At 41.4% G+C, this 10,540-nt stretch overlaps 1 pseudogene; it reads right to left on the minus strand.

The window, feature by feature from the left end:
* Positions 1–6,253: 6,253 nt before the first annotated feature.
* On the minus strand, positions 6,254–7,378 carry LOC139475489 (uncharacterized; annotated as a pseudogene).
* Positions 7,379–10,540: the final 3,162 nt, after the last annotated feature.

Raw genomic sequence — 10,540 nt, forward strand, 5'->3', positions numbered from 1 at the left:
ATAATATAATTTACGGGATTCACTGGTGAACAATGAGACTGAAAAAATACATGGTATTCAGGATTCACAAGTGAGCAATCATACTGAAAAATTACACGATTTACGGGACTGAGGGGTGAGCAATCAGAGTGAAACATTAGATGCTATTCGGGATTCAGGGGACAGCAATCAGACTGAGAAATTAGATGGTATTAGATTTTCAGGGGTTAGCAATCAGACTGAGAAATAAGATGGTATTCGGGATTCAGGGGTGAGGAATCAGACTGAAATAATAGATGATATTCGGGATTCAGGGATCAGTTAACAGACTGAGCAATCCGATCGTATTCGGGATTCAGAAGTGAGCAATCACACTGAAACATTAAATGGTTTACGGGATTCAGGGGTGAGCAATCAGACTGAAAAAATAGTTAGTTTACGGATTCAGGGGTGAGCAACCACACTGAAAACTTACATGGTATTCGGGATTCAGGGGTGAGCAATAAGACTGAGAAATAATATACTTTACGGGATTCACTGGTGAACAATGAGATTGAAAAATTACATGGTATTCAGGATTCACAAGTGAGCAATCATACTGAAAAATTACACGATTTACGGGACTGAGGGGTGAACAATCAGAGTGAAACATTAGATGCTATTCGGGATTCAGGGGACAGCAATCAGACTGAGAAATTAGATGGTATTCGGGATTCAGGGAGAGCAATCAGACTAAGAAATTAGATGGTATTTGGGATTCAAGGAGAGCAATCAGACTGAGAAATTAGATGGTATTAGATTATCAGGGGTTAGCAATCAGACTGAGAAATAAGATGGTATTCGGGATTCAGGGGTGAGGAATCAGACTGAAATAATAGATGATATTCGGGATTCAGGGATCAGTTAACAGACTGAGCAATCCGATCGTATTCGGGATTCAGAAGTGAGCAATCACACTGAAACATTAAATGGTTTACGGGATTCAGGGGTGAGCAATCAGACTGAAAAAATAGTTAGTTTACGGATTCAGGGGGGAGCAACCACACTGAAAACTAACATGGTATTCGGGATTCAGGGGTGAGCAATAAGACTGAGAAATAATATACTTTACGGGATTCACTGGTGAACAATGAGATTGAAAAATAACATGGTATTCAGGATTCACAAGTGAGCAATCATACTGAAAAATTACACGATTTACGGGACTGAGGGGTGAACAATCAGAGTGAAACATTAGATGCTATTCGGGATTCAGGGGACAGCAATCAGACTGAGAAATTAGATGGTATTCGGGATTCAGGGAGAGCAATCAGACTAAGAAATTAGATGGTATTCGGGATTCAGGGAGAGCAATCAGACTGAGAAATTAGATGGTATTCGGGATTCAGGGGACAGCAATCACACTGAGAAATTAGATGGTATTCGGGATTCAGGGGACAGCAATCAGACTGAAAAGAATTGATGGTATTCGGGATTCAGGGAGAGAAATCAGACTGAGAAATTAGATGGTGTACGGGATTCAGTGGAGGAGGGTGTTAAAACAAAAGGCACCCTCTTCAATTCAACATCTTTACAACGTGCCACGTACGATATAACTCGTGTTTTTGACGCATGAACATACACAAATTTTTCTGATCAATAACTGGATCAAATAATCTTACTGACGTAGACACACAAAATCTCGTGCTCACTTACTCGTTTCATAACTTGGCCTTCTTTATACCTCAGGTACCTTAGACTGTATACGGGATTCAGGGAGAGCAATCAGACTGAGCAATTAGATGGTATTCCGGATTCAGGGTGAGCAGTCAGACTAAGAAATTAGATGGTATTCGGGATTCAGGGTGAGTAATCGGACTGAGAAATTTGATGGTATTCGGGATTCAGGGGTGAGGAATCAGACTAAAATATTAGATGATATTCGGGATTCAGGGATCAGTAAACAGACTGAGCAATTCGATCATATTCGGGATTCAGAAGTGAGCAATCACACTGAAACATTAAATGGTTTACGGGATTCAGCGGTGAGCAATTAGACTGAAAAAATAGTTAGTTTACGGGATTCAGGGTTGAGCAATCAGACTGCAAAATTACATGGTATTCGGGATTCAGGGGTGAGCCATCAGACTGAAAAATTAGATGGTATTCGGGATTCAGGATTTGCAATCAGACTGAAAAATTATATGGTATTTGGGATTCAGGGAGAGCAATCGGTCTGAGAAATTAGATGATATTCGAGATTCAGGGTGATCAATCAGATTGAAAAATTAGAAGGTTTACGGGATTTAGGGGTGAGCCATCAGACCGAGAAATTACATGGTTTACGGGATTTAGGAGTGAGCAATCAGACTGAGAAAAATTTTACTTTACGGGATTCACTGGTGAACAATGAGGTTGAAAAATTAGATGGTATTCGGGATTCACAAGTGAGCAATCAGACTGCAAAGTTACATGATTTTGGGGATTGAGGGGTGAGCAATCAGAGTGAAACATTATATGGTATTCGGGATTCAGGGGACAGCAATCAGACTGAGAAATTAAATGGTTTACGGAATTCAGGGGTGGGCAATCATACTGAAAAATTAGATGGTATTCGGGATTCAGGGAGAGAAATAAGAGTGAAAAATTAGATGGTGTATGGGATTCATGGGTGAGCAATCAGACTGAAAAATTAGAAGGTTAACGGGATTCAGGGGTGAACAGTCCGACTGAAAAATTAATGGCTTACGGGATTCAGGGGTGAGCAATCAGACCGAGTGGTATTCGGAATTCAGAGGTGTTCAATCAGACTAAAGAAATAAAAGGTTAACGGGATTCAGGGGTGAGCAATCAGACTGAAAAATTACATGGTTTACGGGATTCAGGGGTAAGCAATCAGATTGAGAAATGAGAAGGTTTACGGGATTTAGGAGTGAGCAATCAGATTGAGAAAAAAAATACATTACGGGATTAACTGGTGAACAATGAGATTGAAAAATTAGATGGTATTCGGGATTCACAAGTGAGCAATCAGAGTGAAACATTAGATGGTATTCGGGATTCAGGGTGAGCAATCAGACTGAGAAATTAGATAGTATTCCGGATTCAGGGTGAGCAATCAGACTAAGAAATAAGATAGTAGTCCGGATTCAGGGGTTAGCGATCAGACTGAAAATTAGATAGTATTCCGGATTCAAGGAGTGCAATCAGACTGAAAAATTAGATGGTATTCGGGTTACAGGAGTGTGAAATCAGACTGAGAAATTAGATGGTATTTGGGATCCTGGGAGAGCAATCCGACTGAAAAAATAGAATGGTGTACGGGATTCAGGGGTGAGCAATCAGATTGAAAAATTAGAAGGTTTACGGGATTTAGGGGTGAGTAATCAGACTGAAAAATTAGAAGGTTTACGGGATCCAGGGGTATTCAAGGTATTCAATCAGATTGAAAAATTAGAAGGTTTACGGGATTTAGGGGTGAGCAATCAGGCTGAGAAATTAGAGGGTTAACGGGACTCAGGGGTGAGCAATCGGACTGAAAAAATAGATGGTATTTGGGATTCAGGGGTGAGCAATCAGACTGAGCAATTAGATGGTATTCGGGATTCAGGGTGAGCAGTCAGACTGAGAAATTAGATGGTATTCGGGATTCAGGGTGAGTAATCGGACTGAGAAATCAGATGGTATTCGGGATTCAGGGGTGTGCAATCAAACTGAGAAATTAGATGGTATTCGGGATTAAGGGAAGAGCAATCAGACTGAGAAATTAGATGGTATTCGGGATTCAGGGGACAGCAATCAGACTGAGAAATTAGATGGTATTCGGGATTCAGGGGACAGCAATCAGACTGAAAAAAGTTGATGGTATTCGGAATTCAGGGTGAGCAATCAGACTGAGAGATAAGATAGTATTCGGGATTCAGGGATTAGCAATCAGACTGAAAATAAGATAGTATTTCGGATTCAAGGAGTGCAATCAGGCTGAAAAATTAGATGGTATTCGGGATTCAGGAGTGTGAAATCAGATTGAGAAATTAGATGGTATTTGGGATTCAGGGGAGAGCAATCAGACTGAGAAGTTAGATAGTGTCCGAAATTCAGGGAGAGAAATCAGACTGAAAAATTAGATGGTATTCGGGATTCAGGAGTGTGAAATCAGACTGAGAAATTAGATGGTATTCGGGATTCAGGGGCGTGCAATCCGACTGAAAAAATAAAATGGTGTACGGGATTCAGGGGTGAGCAATCAGATTGAAAAATTAGAAGGTTTACGAGATTTAGGGGTTAGTAATCAGACTGAAAAAGTACACGGTTTACGGGATTCAGGGGTACTCAATCAGATTGAAAAATAAGATGGTATTCGGGATTCAGCGGTGAGCAATCAGACTGAAATATTAGATGGTATTCCGGATTCAGGGTGAACAATCAGACTGAGAAATTAGATAGTATTCAGGACTGAGGGGTGAGCAATCAGTCTGAAAAATTAGGTGGTATTCGGGATCCAAAAAACGCTGTACGGGATTCAGGGTTGAGCAAGAAGACTTAAAAATTAGATGGTATTCCGGATTCAAGGTGATCAATCAGACTGAGAAATAAGATGGTTTGTGGGATTCAGGTGTGAATAATCAGACTGAGAAATTAGATGGTTTACGGGATTCAGGGAGAGCAGTCAGACTGAGAAATTAGATGGTATTCGAGATTGAGAGGTGGGGAGTCAGACTGAGAAGATAGATGGTTTACGGGATGAAGAGATGATCAATCAGATTGGAAAAAATAGATGGTATTCGGGATTCAGGGGTGAGCAATCAGGCTGCGAAATTAGAGGTTTGCGGGATTCGGGTTGAGCAATCAGGCTGAGAAATTACATGGTTTGCGGGATTCAGGGGGACGCATGAACAAATTGTTCTGATCAATAACTGGATCAAATAATCCTGCTGACGTAGGCGCACAAAATCTTGTGTGTCAGTTTGTACAAGAAAGCAATTAGAAAGTCTTGTTTTTTACATTCACGGCAGCCGCCAAAAGGGTGTCGCAGTCAAACTGAGAAATAAGATGGTATACGAGATTCAGGTGTGAACAATCAGATACGTGCCATATGACATGCTATATGACACATGAACTTACATAAATTGTTCTGATCAACAACAGGATCAAATAATCCTGCTGACGTGGGCGCACAAACTCTCGTGCTCACTTACTCGGTTCATAACTTGGCCTTCTTTATACCTCATGTTAAACTTAACTACTGATATAACACGATTCACAGAACCCCTGAATCCAAAGATTCCTCCGCATACGGAATTTGAAACCAAATTAATATAGGCTTACACGTCAGTTTGTACTAGAAAGCAATTAGAAAGTCTTTTTTTTACATTCTCGGCTGCCGGAAGGGTGTCGTGTCAGATGAGGGTTGTGATAACTTAACTGTCTATAGGTGAGCCGAGTGCGTTCGTAATATTGGCTCGTATCGAGTATGTGTACCATGAAGGCTGCACCGCCGATCTAGAATAGAGTGACCATGATCATTACGACTGTTATTGTCGACCTTTGCTTCCAAGATGGCATTCGTCACCACTCGTCCCTTTCCGTAACCTGCAAGAAGACTCGTCCCCCTATCGATGAATGTTTTGTGCGAAAATACGACAAACCAATCAGAATGCGCGTATGATTTCAAGTTGTTCTTCAAAGAATCCCTTAGAAATATTTTTTGATTTTACATATTTCTTGCATCTAAAAATATACCCAAGACACAGTTAAATGTGTTCAATCATATTGTATAATTCCGCATGTCCAGATATGCTTTACATTGCATCTGAAATATATATAATATATGGGAAGATATATGTGAACCATTACGCAACGAGTTGACAATTGTTTTAGGTATGCCCGTTTGCGCTAAGACGGAACCCGGTCGTTAAATGGCCATGAGAGGGGCACAAGTCGCTATTCGGCTTGTCCCTGAATAACACGAGTTGGTCACGAATGCCAAGATGGGGATCGGGTGTCTCCATTGAATTCTCCCTGTAGCATGTGGGTCTTAACACTGGCACATACTGCCGTATGTACAGCTGATGTAGGTATATTCCCAAAGGGGGACTCACGGCTGATCATGGGGTCACATTTAGGCGTCCCAAATCACTGTGCAGATATGTGCCTCTCATAGTCGTGCGAGTATCTGGTTATCATTTGATTCAGAGTATCCACCATGTTTATTGTATCCTTGTGTTATTAACAATTGGTTTGAACACAAGTGACTAGTTTCATAAACAAACATTGCTATGACATTGTATAGAACTTACTCCATCTCCATTCTAAATTAATCATTTGCAACCTGTTGAGTCGACTTTTTGGCAACAGCTTCAACATAGCCTCCAGCCCTCCGTTCCATGCTTTTTAAACTTCTCTGGTTGATGGGTTTGATATTTAATGTTGAAAGATGATTATTCATCCTGTCTGGTCCCCCAACGCTATCGATCATAGCTGTAAATAAATATTACCCACAATATAATCATATGAATGTATATATTATTGTTTTAGGAATGAGGGAGGGATGTGTGCCTGTTCATATAGTTGTCAGAAAAAGTTCAAAGTTAAATCAATACTTTTTATAAATCGGGCATAGCTTCCGCGCACCCTACTGCCTTAAATTTCATCCCCCCACCCCCAAGACACAAGGACAACTGTCACAAGCGTGCAATGTCTGACCCTTTCCCATGTTGAAGCATACTGGAAAAAAGCTTACTATTTTTACTTACCTTTCGTTGATAAAACAAGACAAAATTGCAAACATAAGACATTAATAAAACATATGATATCATCGTGACATGAATAATAAGAAAGGCATGACGCTGAAATATCTGATCGAAAACAGGACGATATTTGTGCTATACATCCTCGGAATGCCAAAACTTTATGATAGCATTGTATTGGTCATTAAATGTAAAACAAAAATAAAATTTACCTGTTCCAAGCTTTGTGTTGATAACAAAACATGGCATCCCTGACTTCCCCTTCTTCTCCCTGTGCGTCTTCCCGTATGGATCCATGTTTATTTGCCCACATTCCGCGTTCTGACATTTCACGTACAAATAGCCGCTAAATATAAGTCCTTTCCTCATCTCACCGACAATATTCCCATACGTTAATGGAATAGGGCCCAATTTGCAGTACTTGCAAGCGACGAGATTTGAGAGAAGTTCCCCGAGCTCGACGATCCTCCGCCCTTCTTTCCATCCATTGCGTATTTGCCGAGTTTGACGTTTCGAAAAAGTGGACAGTCGTCGTCCTTGCAGGGATCACCGTAGCAAACATGACAAGCTGAGTAGTTGTGGTCGATGAGCACGTTCGATTTTAATATTTTGGTGTGATTACCGGTCTTTTTCTTTTTGAATCGACCACAGCTATCTCTGTCAGTCGCCATGATTGTTTACAATAAGGGGCATAACTCTTACTCGGTATTACATCACCCGAAAATTGCCGATGTTGGAAACATCGGCAAAAGTCGTAGTTTTCACCGGAAGTGTCCCATTATACAGGGAATACCTTAAAAGGTACTTGACCAAGAGAGTGACTTATATAGTCTGGTCAAGATTCGATTATTTACAGACCGCCGGAATACAGCTGGAATATTGCTGTGTGCTTAGTTTTAACGTTAAGACCCCTTCCAGCATAGCTCATTTCAGGGTCGACGTCGCTCCATCCAAGAAGAATTTGGATGACGTGATGGGGGTAGATTTTGTAAGGAAGCGAACCCCCAAAATATAAAAAGTGTTGTGGGGTGGGGTGGTGGGCTGTGGGTTTGGTGTGTTCGGGATGGGAGCTGGCTGGAGGTTGATTTATTTTAAGTAATAAGCGTTGGTAGTGTTTCATGTGGTTTTGCGTTGGAATTTATTTGATGGCTTTCTTAATTAAAAATACTTTTGGTAAATGTGTGGGTGGGGATGAGTTGCGCATGGAAGAATTTTGGATAGTGGGTAAATGATAATTTGGGAATTTCTGGGTTTAGAAATTTAAAATGGCGGCCTGGGAGGGGTCAGTGCGTTTAGTATATATGTGTTAGGGAGTTGGTTGGATGTATATGACGCTTCTAGTGTCGCCTATAACTCCCCATACACCTGCACTATTCTAGTACTATTCTTTATACCCAGACTTATTCTTTTTCATATGCCTAATAGCTACATTTAGTTCCTCTAATGGTACTGGAGAATTTAAACCATCATGACGCTCACTTGACACATTTTCTATTAATACTTCTCCACGTTCGCATTTTATAAAGTTTATATCTGAATGTATAGCCTGACGAAAGTCCCACAAGGTCTGGCAATAAATACCTCCACTATCATCCTGACTTTCAAAGGCACCAAACTTTCTGCAATATATTTTTTCAATCAATCTCTGCAAAGTGCACAAAAACACTAAAATGTACCACATTCCACCTTTTTGGACATGCACAATCAAATTGTAAAAAAACTGGACAGGTGTTCTACAATAGCATTGAGTGCGATCAACAACTCTACTGTATAAACTGTGATTAGTATGATCCTATCGCCTTTTCAAACTCCTTTCAAGTCCGCCAAAACCAAATGCTATCAATAAAAATACACCTAACAGCATCTAATATCACTGCCCCCGCAAGACACTGCTGTGCAAGAGATTGACAAAAGTAATTTGATTGTAGATCTTTTAGTAGACTGGTAATGAGCGGCTGAATAAGAGTTTGTTTGATTCGTTTACGTGAGCTTGGAGGTCGTTGGCAGATTCGACGGGGTCGGTATGGATGACCCTTTGCTTTCAGACAGCCAACGAGAAGACTTCCACGACAGATTGATGCCATCTATTGATGTTTTTTTCTCATTGAGGTCATATTGCAGGTTAAAGTTTATTTATTGTCTGTCGCAGTTGTTTATAAATTTGAATATCAGATTAGCTTGTTTTAGTATAAGCCCAAATCTGTTTTTGTGTACAGTGAGGTGAGTCGGGTGAGACCTGTATGAATGCTAGAAGTTCAAGATGTTGATTGTTTTTTTTGTTTTTATTTGGGTTGGGTAGAACGCTGCCGATTTTGTATCATGGATTGCGCTAAGATCTTCAAAGGATTGTAGAAGTGGGTCTTTAGTAAACACTGTTTACCCCAAATGGCTGTGACTGGGATGTTTAGTAGAGTAGACTGAGAGCCAGGTATAGCCATGGAGATGGTGGATGATCATGATGTTGGAGGGGATTTTCAAAGTGTGTGGGATGGGGTTAGTGGAGTTACTTGAATCAAGTGGGGGGTACTGGGAACTAGTGGAGATTTTAGCGGGGGTTGGAGTGAGTGATGGGGAAGGAGAAGTGGTGAAAGTAGATGATAGTATCTTAGTCTTTTCTTTAGGGACGTTTGTCTTTCTGTTTATCGAGGGTTGAAGTAGAAATTGATGCTTGGGGTGTGGACGTCGGGCAGTCATTTCGGTGTTGTGACGTTCGAGTGATAAGGTCCGGTTTGACGCTATATTGGAAGTTCAAGAGTGAGTGAGTGAGTATGGTTTTACGCCGCTTTTAGCAATATTCCACAATATCAAGGCGGGGGACACCAGAAATGGGCTTCACACATTGTACCCATGTAGGGAATCGAACCCGGGTTTTCGGCATGATGAGCGAACGCTTTAACCACTAGGCTACCCGACCGCCCCAGGAAGTTCAAGAGGACAGCCTGCTCTAGCTGTGTCTCAGCTGAGGCCGCCGGGTGCTAGCGAATCTCATGCCATGAGTCAGGGGAGTCGGAGCGAAAGAGGATTCTTGCACAGCTGTTGACTGTTTGTTGATGGAGGGGTAAGATCGCAATAGGATCTATTGGGGATCCAATATCGGGAGCGATTGTGCGCAAGCTGTTGGTAACCATAAATCGTTCGAATCTGGCAAGCGACCGGTAGATATCGCCAAGGGTTTTAAAACATACGCGGGGACGTCGGAGAAAGCAGCCTCCTCTTGTTAGCCGGGAACACGATAAAACCGCGAAGGCAAACCGAATTGTGCTTCTTGAATTGGGGAAAACCCGAACATAAGCTATCCAGTGGTACCATTAAACATTTACAACCAAATATGTACAATCTGTAGGGTGGCAAAAATGACCATAAATACATGAGACAGACAACATGTTGCTTATACTTCATATCGAATTCCTGGATTCGATTGTTTAGCGACCTGTGAAGAACCGCGTTATAATTGGTCTTCGGCAACGCATGCTTGTCGTGAGAGGCGACTAACGGGATCGGGTGATCAGGTTCGCTGACGTGGTTGATGCACGACGTCGTCATCGTAGCCGGGAACACGATAAAACAGGGAACAACAAACAAACACAAAATCAAAAATCTCGCCGCCGTGAAAATGCTTCAATGAGCCCTGTATGTACGACAAATGACATATCAGAACAAGCCTAAGGGTTAAGATGATCTCAAACGACGCGATGAACAAATACAAAACACTAGGGGGACGATGAGCATGTACATGAGCGTGTACAAATACGATAAAATGCCTGGTCTGTCCAATTCCGAGACGTCCTGTCTTAATAGAACACAAAGACGCCATGCACATTCTGGCACATTCT

Source organism: Haliotis cracherodii, unplaced genomic scaffold (assembly GCF_022045235.1).
Source record: "Haliotis cracherodii isolate W230 unplaced genomic scaffold, xgHalCrac1.p SCAF_3, whole genome shotgun sequence".
In the NCBI taxonomy this organism is placed as follows: domain Eukaryota; kingdom Metazoa; phylum Mollusca; class Gastropoda; order Lepetellida; family Haliotidae; genus Haliotis; species Haliotis cracherodii.